Source organism: Podarcis bocagei (assembly GCF_964188305.1).
Source record: "Podarcis bocagei genome assembly, chromosome: 6".
NCBI lineage: Eukaryota > Metazoa > Chordata > Lepidosauria > Squamata > Lacertidae > Podarcis > Podarcis bocagei.
The window spans coordinates 83667465-83683503 of NC_138130.1; the positions used below are offsets into that span (position 1 = coordinate 83667465).

The 16039-nt window shown below is 42.6% G+C and overlaps 1 long non-coding RNA gene across 1 annotated transcript; it reads left to right on the forward strand.

Moving 5' to 3' along the window:
* Positions 1-1933: 1933 nt before the first annotated feature.
* On the forward strand, positions 1934-7781 carry LOC308589154. The gene is made up of 2 exons (XR_014009103.1): positions 1934-2846; positions 7528-7781. It is a non-coding gene; the product is annotated as an uncharacterized lncRNA (long non-coding RNA).
* Positions 7782-16039: the final 8258 nt, after the last annotated feature.

A 16039-nucleotide genomic window follows, 5' to 3' on the forward strand; every position in this document is an offset into this window, starting at 1 on the left:
ATTATGTGCCCTCAGACCACACCCCAGGATTATGCAGGGAGTGGTACAAACTGGCATAGATTTGTCCCGAACAAATCTTGCCAGATTAATCATTCTCATCCATACAGTATATAGTAGCTTAGTAGACTGTAGGAATGCTATACAATTTATCTTGATTTCAGCAAAGCATCTGACAGAGTTTCCCATGATGTTTTAGTTAGCACCCTGGTTAATTATGGGCTAGATAATAATACTGGCAGTGGATTCACAGCTGGGTGGAAAAGCATACTCCAAGAGTGCTCATAAATGGCTTCTCATAAGACTGGAGGGGAGGTTTTAAGTGGAGTGTCCCAGGGCTCTGGTATTGGGTCTGGTACTCTTCAAATTCTTATCAAAGACTTAGACGGACATAGGGAGGGAATCTTTATCAAATCTGTGAATGACACAAAACTAGGAGGGATAGCTAACACACAGGAAAACATTCAAAATAACCTTGACAGAACTGTAACCTTGATTGAAACTAAAAAAAAAAAAAGAAGAAATTCATCAGAGGCAAATGCAAAGTTATGGATGAAGGCAATTTCTTAAAAATAAGAATGCACTGGGTATTCTGTACAATCTCATGGCTATTTGCAAATTGTTTGCAGTTATTTAACTTGCATTTCGTTGTTATTGTTTTGCTGTTAAGTTGTTGATATTATCTAGTACTGCAGTACTATATGTGAAATGGATTCCTGGATTTTGTTATATTTGGAGTTGTTTTACAGGATGATAATGTGACTTCTGTTGTGTATTTGAGTAGTAAAGCACCTTGAGTACCGTAATGCAGAATGTTATTCAAATTGAAAATGAGCTGAAAACGAGCTGAACTGCACAGTATGGGTTTTGAAACTGATCTTGGAATATTAGTTGAACCTAAGCTGAACACAAGTGGTGCAGCTGCAGAAAATGTGAATTGATTTTAGGTTGCATGATTAATAGAACCATAGTTTTGAAGTTGTGAGAACTAACCAACCCCATTATCCTACACTAGTCAGAACTCATCTGGACTAGGCCAGTTCTGGGCACCACATTTTCTGCAGGTTGTTGGGAAATTTGTTCAGAGGAGGCCACTGATGAGAGTCAAGGGGAAGCAAGTGCTATGAGGAAAGGCTGAAGGAACTAAGAGTGTTCATCTTGAAGAAGAGAAAACAGAGGGCCCTTGTCGCTTACAGGCAAGGTTGTAACAGAGAAGAGGGCAAGGACTCTGCTGCCCCAGATCTAATGGACTTAAGTTACAGGAAGATAGTTTTTGGCTGAGCATGAGAAAAAACATCTCAATGGTAAGAACAGTTTGATAATGGAACCAATTACATGGTGGGGTGTTGCGCTCTTCCTCTCTCCAGGTCTTCAAGCAGAGGTCAGACATGCATCGGTTGAGGATATGCCAGGTCTTGATCTCCTACACTGAGTAGGGGATTGAAAGGTGGGACGTCCAATAGCACCTCAAAGTCTTATGATTCTATGCTTGCATCTGGAGGCTCTTATCTAGCAAGAGATACAAACATAGAACCCGGCTTATATATTCACATGGCTCCTCTCTACGAACATGGGAAGCCGCCTTAGATCAAGCCAGACCAATGGTCCATCTAGTTCAGTACAGTCTGCACTGACTGGCAGCAGCTCTCCAGGGATTCAGGCAATGAGTCATTCCCAGCCCTACCTGAAGAACCCAAGGACTGAATCTGGGACCTTCTGCATGCAAATCTGATGCTCTACCACTGAGTTGTTTAGAACAGTTAGGTACAACCCATAGAGACCTTCTCCATGCAAACTTTCTTGAAATTTGTGAGAGCTACACAAGAGAAGTCGCTTGCGTACTGTTCCAGTTGATAATTTTGCAGACTATTTGTGTATGACTGCTTTAATGATTGCAATAACATTTTATGAACATTAATGCATCTGTTTATTTGGATTTTATACAGTAACAGGGTGGGATTGCCCACTGCCTCCCTAAAGGACTGAAATCCCACCCTGTTTAATGTTAACTTGCCATATTGGTGCTGCTCACATTTGTTTTCACATGTTAAGTGGTCAGATTCGTCTGACACCTCATTATTTTGAAGCAAAAGGCACACAATTAACTCAAAATGACATTTTCTTATAGTTGCCCTCCAATGACCTCTTCCTGCAAGATGTTTGCAAGCAAAGATACATATCACAGCCAGTGGTCATAGACCAGGATAAATATTTTCTGCTGTGCGAAGACTGTCTGGCAGCTTACCAAGAATTTTGCATAGGAATGCAGCTGGGTTAGAGATCCTAAGCTAATAAATTTCAGCCAGCAGACTGAAACATCCCATTTTAGTACTGTGGCTAATCCTAGCGACCCACCCCTCTGCCTCCACACACACACAATTTTAATCTTAATTATGCTAACAGGGACATCTTCAAAGTGGCTGCTTCTAGGGGACATGATCCCAAGTTACCATTTTGTAAGCAAAGTCAACAGGTTGTCTCCAATGATAGCCATACTCAGAGAAGTTCTATTGACAGGTATGGATGGTCCTGCCAGTGAGGGGAGGAGGTTGCCAAGGTGATGAGGGAAATGATGTCACACAGGGAAAACCATTGTCCTTTTAAAAAACAACAACAGAGGTCTGGATAACAGGGGTGGTGGTGGTGAGCAGACAGATGGGGAGGCGATGCTTTGAGCAGGGGCTCTTGGAAAGGAGAAAGGTAAATGAGGAGTAGCCCATGAGCTGCTGTGAAGGCCAGAACCATCTTGGCAGGCTGGGAGAGAGACACAGAGATGTCTGAGAATCCAATGCTGGGCTCCTCCAGAGATGTGAACACTGTGAAATCTCCCTCCATTGAAAGCATCTGGTGTAAGTATGGGTAAATAAATCATATTTCAAAGACACTGCAGACTCTGCCATGCCTCATTTTCCCAAATGGAACATGGACCCTGGTTGAGTGCCAAAAGCTCTTGGGATCTCATGCACCCATAACACAGTGTTTCTATACTTGCCCCTGCCAGTACATGGAATGGAAATTTCAGCTGAGCATAAGGTTCTTTCAGGTTAAGGACTCTTCTGACCTCTCTGCTAACTCTGGGTTGCCAGGTTTCAAGTGCACTGAGCCAGGGGTAGTGATAAATATTCAGTAGTAGATGGCAATGGAAAGTCGGCTTCTTTTCATGTTTTGCTTGGTTTAGGAGCTTGGAAAGCTTGCTTTGTAATTCCTTCCAGGTAATAGCATTCTTATTCTATCTTTTTCCAGCTTCTTGAGAGGGTCATTTGATTCAAATTATAAGCATTCTGCAGAGAATTAAAATCTCAGAGAGAGAGAGACCCATGTTTCCAAGCTCTTGCTGAAATGCTCTCGACACTTACGCAAGTTTTAAATCTTCTGGATTCTCAGCAGACTAATGTGTGTAACTGTATGCACCATCACAGCCCTTGGATAGGATAATATGCTTGAAATGCTGGCATAGGTCTCTGTGCCAAGCATTTGATCCTGCTCTGACATACTTGATGCATGTACTTGCCACTTCTGAGATCACAAATGTTGTTGTTGTTTAGACGTTTAGTCGTGTCCGACTCTTCGTGACCCCATGGACCAGAGCACGCCAGGCACTCCTATCTTCCACTGCCTCCCACAGTTTGGTCAAACTCATGCTGGTAGCTTCGAGAACACTGTCCAACCATTTCGTCCTCTGTCGTCCCCTTCTCCTTGCGCCCTCCATCTTTCCCAACATCAGGGTCTTTTCCAGGGAGTCGAGTCTTCTCATGAGGTGGCCAAAGTATTGGAGTCTCAGCTTCATGATCTGTCCTTCCAGTGAGCACTCAGGGCTGATTTCCTTCAGAATGGATAGGTTTGATCTTCTTGCAGTCCATGGGACTCTCAAGAGTCTCCTCCAGCACCATAATTCAAAAGCATCAATTCTTCGGCGATCAGCCTTCTTTATGGTCCAGCTCTCACTTCCATACATCACTACTGGGAAAACCATAGCTTTAACTATACGGACCTTTGTTGGCAAGATAGATCACAAATAACAATCTAAAAGGATTTGCTGAGTTCACATTAATGCTCATTTATGAAGGTATGTGTCCTTGCTTATGAGCTTCTGGGGAAGGGCTGCAACTCAGTGGTTGAGCATCTCCATTCCATGGAGAAGGTCCCAGGTTCAATCCTGGGCCTCTCCAGGTAGGACTGGGAAAGACTCCCTTCCTGAAATCTTGGAAAGCTGCTGCCAGCCAGTGTAGACAACACTGAGCTAGATGGACCTACGGTCAGTATAAGGCAGCTTCCTGTGTTCCCATGTTGCATGTTCTTATATTTTCCAGTGGTGCGGTGGAAGAGAAATGCAGGGAAGTGCAGCATCAGAGCAGGAGCAATGACCTCCTCCATCAAAGTGACTGATGGACCTTCTGGCAAGGGAATGAGGGGATAATGAGGCTTTTGAGTTTTGCAGCTTGTAGCCGTTTAGCATAGATGAAGTCAGAGAATGAGGAAAATAATCCAGCAAAGCCAGTGTGGTGTAGTGGTTAAGAGCGGTAGTCTCGTAATCTGGGGAACCGGGTTTGCGTCTCCGCTCCTCCACATGCAGCTGCTGGGTGACCTTGGGCCAGTCACACTTCTCTGAAGTCTCTCAGCCCCACTCACCTCACAGAGTGTTTGTTGTGGGGGAGGAAGGGAAAGGAGAGTGTTAGCCGCTTTGAGACTCCTTTGGGTAGTGATAAAGCGGGATATCAAATCCAAACTCTTCTTCTTCTTCTTCTTTCCCTTGATGGGGTTTGCTACTTCATGCTACCAGTTTAATGCTCACACTTCCCAGCAATATGGTTTGCATTTTTATATTATTATTATTAAAAGGTGCAAGTTGCATTTCAGCTGGATGCAGGTCTTTTGTTAAAGCTCAATGTGTTTTCCAAGTAAATCTATGCAGTCAGGAGTAAGCACCATTGAGTTTAATGAAGCTTACTTCCAGGAAACCATGCAAAGGATTGCAGTCACACTATGTTGTTGTTGTTTAGTCGTTTAGTCGTGTCTGACTCTTCGTCACACTATAAGCAATAGTAAAACTTGAAATTTTGCATTTAATCTAGCTAGGAAGTTAAAGGAACACACAGGCTATATAGGTTGTCATGATGAGCTCCTGCACTTCAAAGATTACCACTATGCCATTGATATATATGGGGCACATGACATGTTCAGCGGATGCAGATATATAAAGTGTGGAAATGATTTTGCATCTTACACTTCTTAGGAATCTGAGGCAGAGTGAAATCCCCAGCTGTCAGGAGTGCATCTCTCAGTAGCTTCCATTGATGGAAGAATTTGATTAGCTTCTCAACCTGCTGCATTAGCACATGGCCTGGGAAGGTGTGCAGCTGGTTTGCTGAGTTCATGCAGAATACTTATGCTTGTGAAGCCTATTGGTCATGTCGTAGATCAGGGACAACCAACATGGTGCCTTCCAAAAGTTTTCAGAGTACAGTGGTACCTCGGGTTAAGTACTTAATTCGTTCTGGAGGTCCGTTCTTAACCTGAAACTGTTCTTAACCTGAGGCACCACTTTAGCTAATTAGGCCTCCTGCTGCCGCCGCCGGAGCACGATTTCTGTTCTCATCCTGAAGCAAAGTTCTTAACCGGAGGTATTATTTCTGGGTTAGCGGAGTCTGTAACCTGAAGCGTATGTAACCCGAGGTACCACTGTACTATCAGCTGCAGCCAGCATGGCTAATAGTTGCAGATGATGGAAATTGTAGTTCAGCAAAATCCCGATCACACACATTGGCTTCTTGTCACTTGAGCCTGCAACCTGCTCTGCCATTAAGCCACCATGCCTCCCAATATTTTATTGCGTTACAGAATCCTCTGGCATGGGTGTAACCAGGATTTTTGTTGGGGGTGGGGCAGATCCTCAGTTTGCTATGTATTTTTATTGATTTTTACCCCCCCCCGCCTCTGGTTACGTCCATGCCCTCTGGGATTACATTAGTGATTTGTTATAGAAATCAAAAGTACATTCTGTGGCGTTTGGCCCAGTCAACAGGGGATTCCTCCCCCCCCAAAAAAACATACACCTTAATGATAAAAAGCAGCATGTGTTTTCAGTCAGATGTATTTTATGGCATGCTGTAAAATTTACCCACCGCAGTTCTGCATTGTGTCACAGACAATAATGGAGCTGCCTTTTACAATGTCGTTGTATTTCATTTTTGGATGTATACAGTAAAGGGCTGCCACGGCCACATTCAAGCGACATCTTTAAACCATTGCACAGAACTGAGTACCGTGTTTTTCCGTCTATAAGACGCCCCCATGTATAAGACACCCCTATTTTGGGGACTCAGATTTAAGAAAATGGGGGGAGATGGCCCTGTGTATAAGACGTCCCCTAATTTTTGACGTTATTTTTTAAGGGGAAAAAACCTAGTCTTATACATGGAAAAATACGGTAATTTGTGTTCTTTTTTCATGGAGAAAGTTTCGTCCTTTAAACCAGGGGTGACCAATGGCCAGGGATGGTGGGCGTTGTCAGAAGTGAGACCAGCGGGGAGGGGAACTTGTGGCAGCTGGAGGGGGAGACACGACTCTTCACCAGCCTGACTCATCTCTGCCTCTTGGCCTCGCTCCCCCAACTTTGGCTTCTGCCTCCGATTCGGCCTCTCTGCCACAGACTCTCCCAGCTCACTAAGCCCTGTTACCTGTTCTGCTTCTGCCCCCCCCTCCTCTCAGTCTTCTCTCCCTTCTTCCTCTTAAGCACTCATCAATGTCCCACCACCATTCCCTCAGCTTTGAGCCTTCTTTCTTTGGGGGTTCCTCAGCCGGTTCCTCCCACCACTTCTCTGTGTCCAACCAGTCCATGACAGACATTTTAGTTCAGTGACAACTGGAGGGCTATATTTTTCCCATGCCTGTGTGGTGTTTGCCTATTCGTTTAGAGCCTGTCTGTACAGGGGAAAAAGAAAGGGTTAAAAATGTAGACCAATAGGAAAGCTGGAGGTGGAGCCTACATGTGTATAAAAGGGCTTAGCCCGAGGTTTGTTAGAGTTGCTGGTGGGTAGTTGGTTGGTTTTAGTGGGTTGGCTTGTTGGGAAAGGAAGTTGGCAGCCAGTTGGAAATAGAAAGACAGTTAGGGCAGTGGGTTCTTGAGTGAGGGGAGGTAGAAGAGATAGAGAGAGGAAAATAAGACTAAGAAAGTAAAGAGTAACAACGTTTGGAATGCCGGAAAAGTTTGTTTGTGTCTGAAATAAAATACACTCTTCTTTATTAAGAAGACAGAGCCTGAAGTGATTTTACCGGGGAGGACCTGGTTGGTGACAGCGGATTACTGGTGTACGGGTCAATAGTCCATGAGACGACCAGGGGCTCCGTACAAATGCCACAGCCTGTTTTAAGAATATAACAATAGGATTGAATTTGTGCTTTGTTCCGTGGCAAGCATAAGGTCGCTGCATCTACAGGACGTGGATGACTTCGTCATACAAACTGTCCTTACAGGCAGAGACATCCTGGGAAGTTTAAAGGGCTCTCTTAATCCTCCCTTTTCCCTTCCAGGACAGAGACAGCCTCTATATATCAAATTCACAGGAACAACCCCATGAAAGGAGACCCGGCAGAGGAAGATGTCAGATTAGCAGCTTGAGATAATCTGAAAGATGAATGTCTATCTCATTGAGGGTGGCCACCTATGCATTGTTGATGAAAAGGAAATGCAACACATAAAAAAAAGGACACAGGTTTGCATAAGATTTCCATATGAAAATGTATATGAACCGAAGCAAATTTAGAAATTATTACTATTATTATTTTTTTTGAAAAAATAGAACTACATCTCACAGCAGTGTGGAAGACTCTCCAGGTGACTTGTATACCTGCTCAGTCTATACTTCAGATGCTGACTGTTAATGAGCAACTTCAAGGCCTCTGTGCTCCCTTCTTAGGGTTTCTTATCTTTAAAAAAGCTTGGACTCTTCAGCATTTCAAACAGAGAGCTGTCCTCTGATAGACCTCTATAGTCTGCTCTTTGGAAGACTGTCCACTCTGAATCGGGTCCCCTCTAAAGTAAGACGGTTGGCTGCCTTAGTTCTACCAGCTGTAGCCTTAAAGGGAGAGGGAGCAGGGAGGGGATTAAATCCTGCCTCCCCCATTTCATCTCCTCAGTAATTGATAGATTATTTTGCAGTGCCTGCGTACTCTGAGCATTGGATCAGAGGAGCATAACAGGCAGTCATGCTCTTATGAACACCCTGCTCCCCACATTTATCTGCTGCTGAGGGGCTAGAAGCACCATCACTTCAGATGTTACCTGACTAGTGTGATTTAAGGCTGAAGCTGATCATCATAAAATGCAAGATTAATACCACAACACACAGGCTCGTAGCATCCGCATTTTGAGCCAGACAGTCTAAGTTCATGTAAAAAGGAACCGCTTCTTGGACTCAATGTTTCTGATCAATTTTCCTTTGTTTATGTCACCGATGACGGATTATAATGGAACTGCAGATGTGGGTAACATGGGGGGAAAATACATAAAACTTAACATTGATATATTTCCAGCTCCTTGTCAGACGTCAAAGGGATTTTTTGAAAAATGGAGTGAGGAATTTATAGATGCAGTCGCATTTGCAGATATAGAAGAAGAATTCCAAAGGTTTTCAGAATGAAAAGGAACTTGTGAAGCTATTGTTTTGAAAAGGAGAAAAGTGTAAGATAGGCAAAGTAGCAAGTGCAGAGGACACATATATGCACTTTTCTGTCTCAGCACAAAGTGTTATTTAATATTTAAAAGCAGAGTTCTCACCTTTAGCCACACCATGGTTAATTGTATACACCTCTGTCCCTTGCATGAAATTTTCACAGCTGCTGCACATTGATCTCAGGTTCTCAGTGAGCTATTCAAGATACTTCTGCAAGATACTTCTCCTAGTTAATCGCTGCTAGTTTAGACCCCATCTAGATTGGTTAGCGACAAAGACTTTAGGAAACCTCACCAGCAGCTATAGTGGCATCTTGCAAACTATCTCAATAAATTACCTGTGCTGTTTAGTTGCATAAGATACTGTTCATGTGTGCGATTAGCACTGCCCTTCCTCTCAATGCAGCCAGGAAGGGCTGTGTGGACCACTCCTTTGCCTCTTTCACTTTGTTAGATTAGGTATGCTGGTGGAATCAAACATCCTTTGGAAGTGAGTTTGCAGCTGCTACTCTTTGGCTGGAATCTGCTGAGTCACTATGATTTGCATCACTATTTCCCACTGCACATCTTTCAAATTGTTTGGAGCACCATTCATTTCAATGGAATTTAAGATCATAGGAAGCTGCCTTATACTGAGTCAGCATGAGGGCTTCAGATAGCAGCTTCTCCCATCCCTACCTGGAGATGCTGGTGGTTGACCCTGAGACTATTGGCATGCAAAGTTCTTGCCAGCTATTGACCCACTACCTATAAGTTGAATTATGAGATCATTACTCCCCCAACAAGCTTAAGAGTTGCAGTTAACTTTGATAACAATTTTAAATTATTTCTACTTTAATACCAATGTCAATGTATATATATATATACTTACGGAAACATACCATGAAATCATATCCACTTGCTATATATTTTTATTACCTTGATTTTGCTGGAGGCTACCGAAAAAGAAATTTGCACCTAGTGCAGATTGTTGGCTGTAAACATATGTTCTCCCACATCACTAGAATGTATAAATCTAAAGCTGAAAGAAGTTAATAAATCTTTGCATCTCCCCACAACTTGAAACCCTTTTAAAAGTTGCTTTGCCAAATAGAACACGGACTGTAAAACAACAGGATGAAAGGCAAGAGTTCGCTTGCTCAAAAATTCTGCTCTGGGAGTAGTTAGCAATGGAAATGATGCTTGGTCTACAACAGGCTTCCTCAACCCTGGCCCTCCAGATGTTTTGAGACTACAATTCCCATCATCCTGGTCCTGCTAGCTAGGGATCATGGGAGTTGTAGGCCACAAAACATCTGGAGGGCCGAGGATGAAGAAGCCTGGTCTACAATGTTTGTCCCAGTGAGGGGCACAAACATTGCTTATTCTGTCTGGCATCCTTCATTCATTGGTTTGGTCATTGCATTCAAATCCAGAAAAAGAACCGTGGCTGCTGGCGACACAGGACCCACTGACAAAAACCCTGAGGACCTGCTCCACCATTGCAACCAACTTGCTTGTTCATCCACCTCTTGCTCTGGCCCAGGAAACAGTGGCAGTGAAGAGGAGGAGCACCTGTCTGGTCATTGGCTCTCTGCCCAATAAGCAAGCAAGAGGTATCAATGATGAGGAAGAGGATTGGCCACAGGTGGAGTGAGGAAGTAGACTGGCTGATGGAGTGAGGTCCATAGAAGGTGGTCTTTCCCAAGGCCCTCCAAAATAAACAACAACAATTTATTTATACCCTGCCCATCTGGCTGGGTTTCCCCAGCCACTCTGGGCGGCTTCCAACAAAATATTAAAATACAATAGTCTACTAAACATTAAAAACTTCCCTAAACAACCAGTACAACCAGTACTGTCAGGCATAGAGAATCTGGGGGAATCTGTTTCCTGCTATTCTAGATTTCTGTTGGCAGCCACAGGTTTGTTTGTTTTTGCTTTTAGAGAACTGCGACCTCACCAAGGGTTGGAGCACTTTCACCTTAGGCTGTGGCTCAGGGGTAGAACATCTGTGTTGAATAGTGAAGGTTCCAGATTCAGTCCTTGATGTCTCCAGATGGGGTTTGTTTGAAACCCTGGGGAGCATTGCCAGCCAGGGTACACAGCACTGTCCCATGATGGAACTCCTGTGATGCCAGTATGGTGTCTGCTTACCCTTCAAAAAGAAAGGAAAGGCATCACCAAAAATAAATAAAACAGAGACAATAGGATACAGATTTGCCTAAAATGTGCATTTGATAAATGTATATTTATAGATGCAAATTTAGGTAATTATTAATATATATATATAGAAATATACTATATCTTAAAACTGTGAGATGGCTGAGACCAGGGTTCTTCTGCCTGCCCATGACATTGCAAATGAAATGTTATATCAATAATAAGGCATTCTTCGTGTTTCATTTTTCTATGCAACTATATGAGGGCACCTGAAACCAGCTGACGTCTCGCTAAATGCACTGATGTCTCTGCTTTAAGGCTTTTGAACTGGGTGGGATTGTGTATATTGCTACCATATGCATGGTGGAACCTTTATAAAACACAGAACTGGGGGTAAGGGAGCCCCCCGTCCCACCCCACCATTCTTTACATTTTGAAAATGACAGCCGTTGCTCTGAGCTTTCAGATTCTATTTTTTATTACCACATTATATTTTCATTATGATTTTGATTGGAGCAAGCAGGTTTGAGTTTCTGAGCGCTGAATGTCAGGCGCGTGCACACACAAAATTCCCTACCAAAGCAATCTCAAATCCAGAAGCAACATGTCATTTGGGTTTTTCCAAATACTTTGGAAAGAGAAAAATACTAAAATGTGGTTTGGAAAAAGGAATGATATGTTTTTTAAGTTCAGCTGCAGAGTCAAGGAAAATACGTTTTATTTAAATGCACCTCTTTCTGGGTTATTTATATATCTGTAAATCATTCTATGAGGAGATTTGTTTTGTTTTCATGGCTACAGATGGGTCTTCTTGCTGTCTCTGCATTCACATCTCTTACTAAAGATGACAGCAATGCCAGGATGTGTGAAGGAATCCGGCGTTCTTCAAGTGAAATATATCTCATAATAAGTTCTTCTCTAGGATATACTTTTCCTAAAAACAATGACGATGTTCACAAGTAATGATAAGTCAGACTTTCTGGCTTACAATGAACGACCAGCATGCTGCTGCATGTTGACTGGTGACTGCAACACTTTACCTCTGCTGTGGACAGGATCAAAACAAAACAAAACAAAACAAAACAAAACAAAACAAAACAAGAAAGCCTTGACTTCCCTTTAGGTCTGAACCAGGGATCATGGCTTCTTGCTCCTTCACAAGCCATGATCAGTAAGCCAACAACAATCTATGCCTTAGGACTGCCTAGGCAACAGATCATGACTTAAGGTTGGCTAGTCAACAAACCATGGCTTGTTAGGAGCAACAAACCACCATTGGAAGGCTTTCTGGTTTGCTTGAGGAGTGAGGCAGGAGTGATCAAACAGCATGCAAAAGTATGCTTTCTGTTCACAGATATAACTACAATAAGCCAGAAAGTCTGGCTTAGCATTATGTGCAAATGCAGCATTGTGGTTTGAGTGCTGAGCAAAAACACCTGAAGCTTTTGTGAGGGAAGAACTTGAGGAGAAAACATTCCACGATTGAGCAGTTATTGAACTATTTGCACCAATAGACAGGAAAGACTCAGAGAGTTTGGGTTACAGGAACTGCCATCAAATCAAAACACACACACCCCTCCCTTATATGCCCACGGTAACTAAAGTCATTAATTTCATTTTCTCTCTCTCAACCAAGAGTCCTCTTGTTTTGAGCGTCCACAGTATCTTCAGAATATCCACTATATATTCAGAATGTTTCCCTCAGTCAAGATGGTTGCTATTCAGTAATTCTCAATGGTAAGAATAAGAATGTAATGGCTTACTGAACACCTAATTGCAATTTATATAGCACTGCAACATGTGGGGATGTTTAGGATAATAGGCAAGGAAATATTTGTTAAGTATTACCCTTCCTTCACTCACTTTAGTGAGTGATGTAGCAGAGCAAATCCCCTTTATATTCACGGAAGCTAGTTGATTAGATTCGTTTGAATCTTTACAAGATGACCAATCCAATCTGGCTTGCCCAGATGGATTACTCCTGGTGTCCCCTTTTCTCCCTCTTAAAATACAATAAAGACTCAAGAGTCTGTCTTTAAAAGTATAACAATTGAAATATACTCAAAGTCGCAAAGTGATTTCATGCTCTTTATTCAGCTCATAGTGGTGAGGAGGAATGAATGAATGTCCCCTCAAAGTATCTGCTTTATATACATTATTTACACGATGGGCTGCACATGATTGGCTAATTCTGGAATTCTACTGTAAGCCAATCAGGTTGTGGATTCACTTATATCTGGAGCATGATTGGGTGGTTCCTGCCAACCAATCATACTGCTGCATTGTTCTAGGACCAATCAGACTGCTGCATTCTGAATCCTATTGTTCTAGGACCAGTCAGACTGCTGCAATTTGGATCCTATTGTTCTAGGACCAATCAGACTGCTGCAGTTTGGATACTATTCAACTCAGTACATAACAACAATGTTTGCTCACAAGTTGTTCACAGTACACATCCTAGAAGGCAGGCATTAAGCTTCAGGTTACAAAGATATAACGTGGCTCACATCCTTTGTGCTGCTGGCTGAGAGCCAGAGACTTAACTGAACTGAATCGAACAGAGCTGAAATCGAACAGAAGGCAAAATGGCTGTGTCACTCTGCCTTTTATAGAGTCACTCATCTGCTGAGTCATTTGCAAGAGGACCAGGAAGTTACATATTCCCCTGTCTCTGTCCACTCTAGGAAATAAAGCATGTTGTAATTGACTGTACTGCTATAACACAACCCACACAACAGCGGCTTCACAATCCCAAGTAGTGAAGATCTTAGCTTTAGTCAGGTGTTAACCACATCTAAGGTGTTGCTTGGAGTGTGGCTGTGCTTTTAGCCCTGCCTTTTCTCAAACAACTGTATGTTGTCCATGGCTGTCTGAGGAGAAAAATGTCTGTAGTATCACACGAAGACCCTAAACAAAAGAAGGAGTTTGCACATTGGCTTTCTCTTCACACAATCATGAGCAATGCATGGTTGTTAGAAGAGAAGATGTGACCTAGGCAATAGGGCTATAGGTGTGGCTTGATTCAAGTCACCATGATAATGGTCTACACATAATAGCATGTGAATAGGACTCTTGTCTTGAAAGTGGAACTATCCAATCAAGTTTAACAAGGAAGTGTAGTGCTTGGTGTCATAACAGTGAAAGAGGAAAGAATGTCTTCTCAACAATGGATTAAACAAGGAGCTCTCATTGTTCCTTGACGTTTTCCCCCAATGGGCCAAACCAAAGCCTTTTTTTTTTTTAAGGAAACAAAAGTAATTTCATATACAAATGTAAAAACAGAGGGCCAAATTCAATTAACTCAGTGTGCTAGCACAATGTGGTTTTCCCCATGCCTCCCCCAAATCCACTCTGGAGGATCAAGAGAACCCCCAAAGCAGTATGTCACATCTAGTATGGTGTTAAATTCCACCCCAACCCCCAAATTTAAGGTCAACTGGAAGAAATTTCCACTCAACAACTATAAGTTAGGCTGGTATTTTTATGTCCATCTTCTGTGTTTGTGCAATATGAGGCAAGTCGTGGCTTGCTTAAGACATGCTTGGCAAACCCTCACTGTGATCAGTTCCCAGAAACCTATGTCCCCACTGTGGAAGGACGTGTGGATCCAGAATTGGCCTCCACTGTCACTTATGGACCCACTGTTAAAATCGTGTTTATGGAAGACAATCTTACTCAGCTATGAGTGATCACCAAAGAAGAAAAGAAATAAGAACAACAAGCTTAAGACCACTGAATGAATATATGACTGAGGTGAGATTTGAACTGGGGACTTCAAAGTTCATAGTCCAAATTCAATGCCCTTGTGCTACAGAAACTCAAATCCCAGAGAGTTTGAATGGTTAGTGCAATCTTGTTCTTTTCCATTATATGCATTAGACTTCATTAAGCAAAGCTGTGAACATGTAAAAGATGATTTTGCAGATGACCAATTGTGGATTTAAAACTACACAGAGCAATGATATTGTAGCTGCTAAATGTAGGTGACCTTACTGGGTTCCAGGATATCAGAACATCATCAGCTTCCTGAAATCTGATCTGACTTCAGCAGATTCCGGTCTCCTCCATGACTTCAGCCAGCTCTTGTTTCTTTCTGTGAACATCCCTGCAAACTCTCAACAGGGTTATTATTTTTCTTCTCCCACTGGATTGTGGGAGGGGACTCTAGTCCTGTTGGTTGCTGGAACTGCTCATTTCTCCTACCTTGCATTACAAGGCTGCAGTTATTTGTTAGGATATGGTTGCAACAGAGTAAAAGAAGTAACCCAGCTCTCTGAAATCTTTAAGAAAAATCCTGCTATATATATTTTTTAAAAAGTCTATCTATTGGAGTGGAAATACTGTATGTGTGTAGGGGGGGATCTCACCTCTATAAAGGGAAGGAGGGAGAGAGAGGGAGAGGATAAATAGGAAAATTCTGAACTCGGCATGGAAAATTAATGGTCTTACCAAGCTGGTGAATTGAGTATTTTTTTTAAAAAAATAATGTAGAAGTTGGCTTTAACACTATTGAATGACAAGCAGGGCCCTTTTCTCGTATAGGAGGTACTCCATCCCACTGATCATTCCAGTTGCCCATTTCTCAACCTTTTCCAACTCTACAAAACCCCCTTTGAGGTGAAGCAACCAGAACTGTACACAGTATTCCAGATATAGCCACACCATTTTTTTTATAACAGCATGATTATACCTGCAATTTTATTTTCAGTTCCCTTCCTAATGATCTTTAGCATGGAATCTGCCACACACTGGGTCAACATCTTCATTGAGCCAGCCGCTATGATCCCAGCGAGAGTAGCCTATGGACAGGTAAGCTGTGGCCCTCCAGACATTGTTTATGGTGCCCATCATCCTTGAGCATTGGCCATGCTGGTTGGGGCTGATGGGAGTTGGAGTCCAACAATATCAGAAGGGCCGTTGGTTCCAAATCCATAACCTGCTCCCTCTCCCTGAAGTCCTATGCAATATGTATGTATGTATGTATGCATGTATATTTATACATACACACAGACACAGGTAGGCAGGTTATGATACCACCTTATCAGGCTACCACCTCAATCTTCTATATGTGCAAATTTTTGCTGCATTAAATGGTGCCAATTCTTCAAGAGGAATTTAACATAAGGCCACCAAATGAGGAATGCTTAAGTTGGAATATCTGGGGAAAGTATCTGACAGCATGGTGCAATTCACATCATGGAAAACTTTTTGCAAAGAAAAGACTTTGTG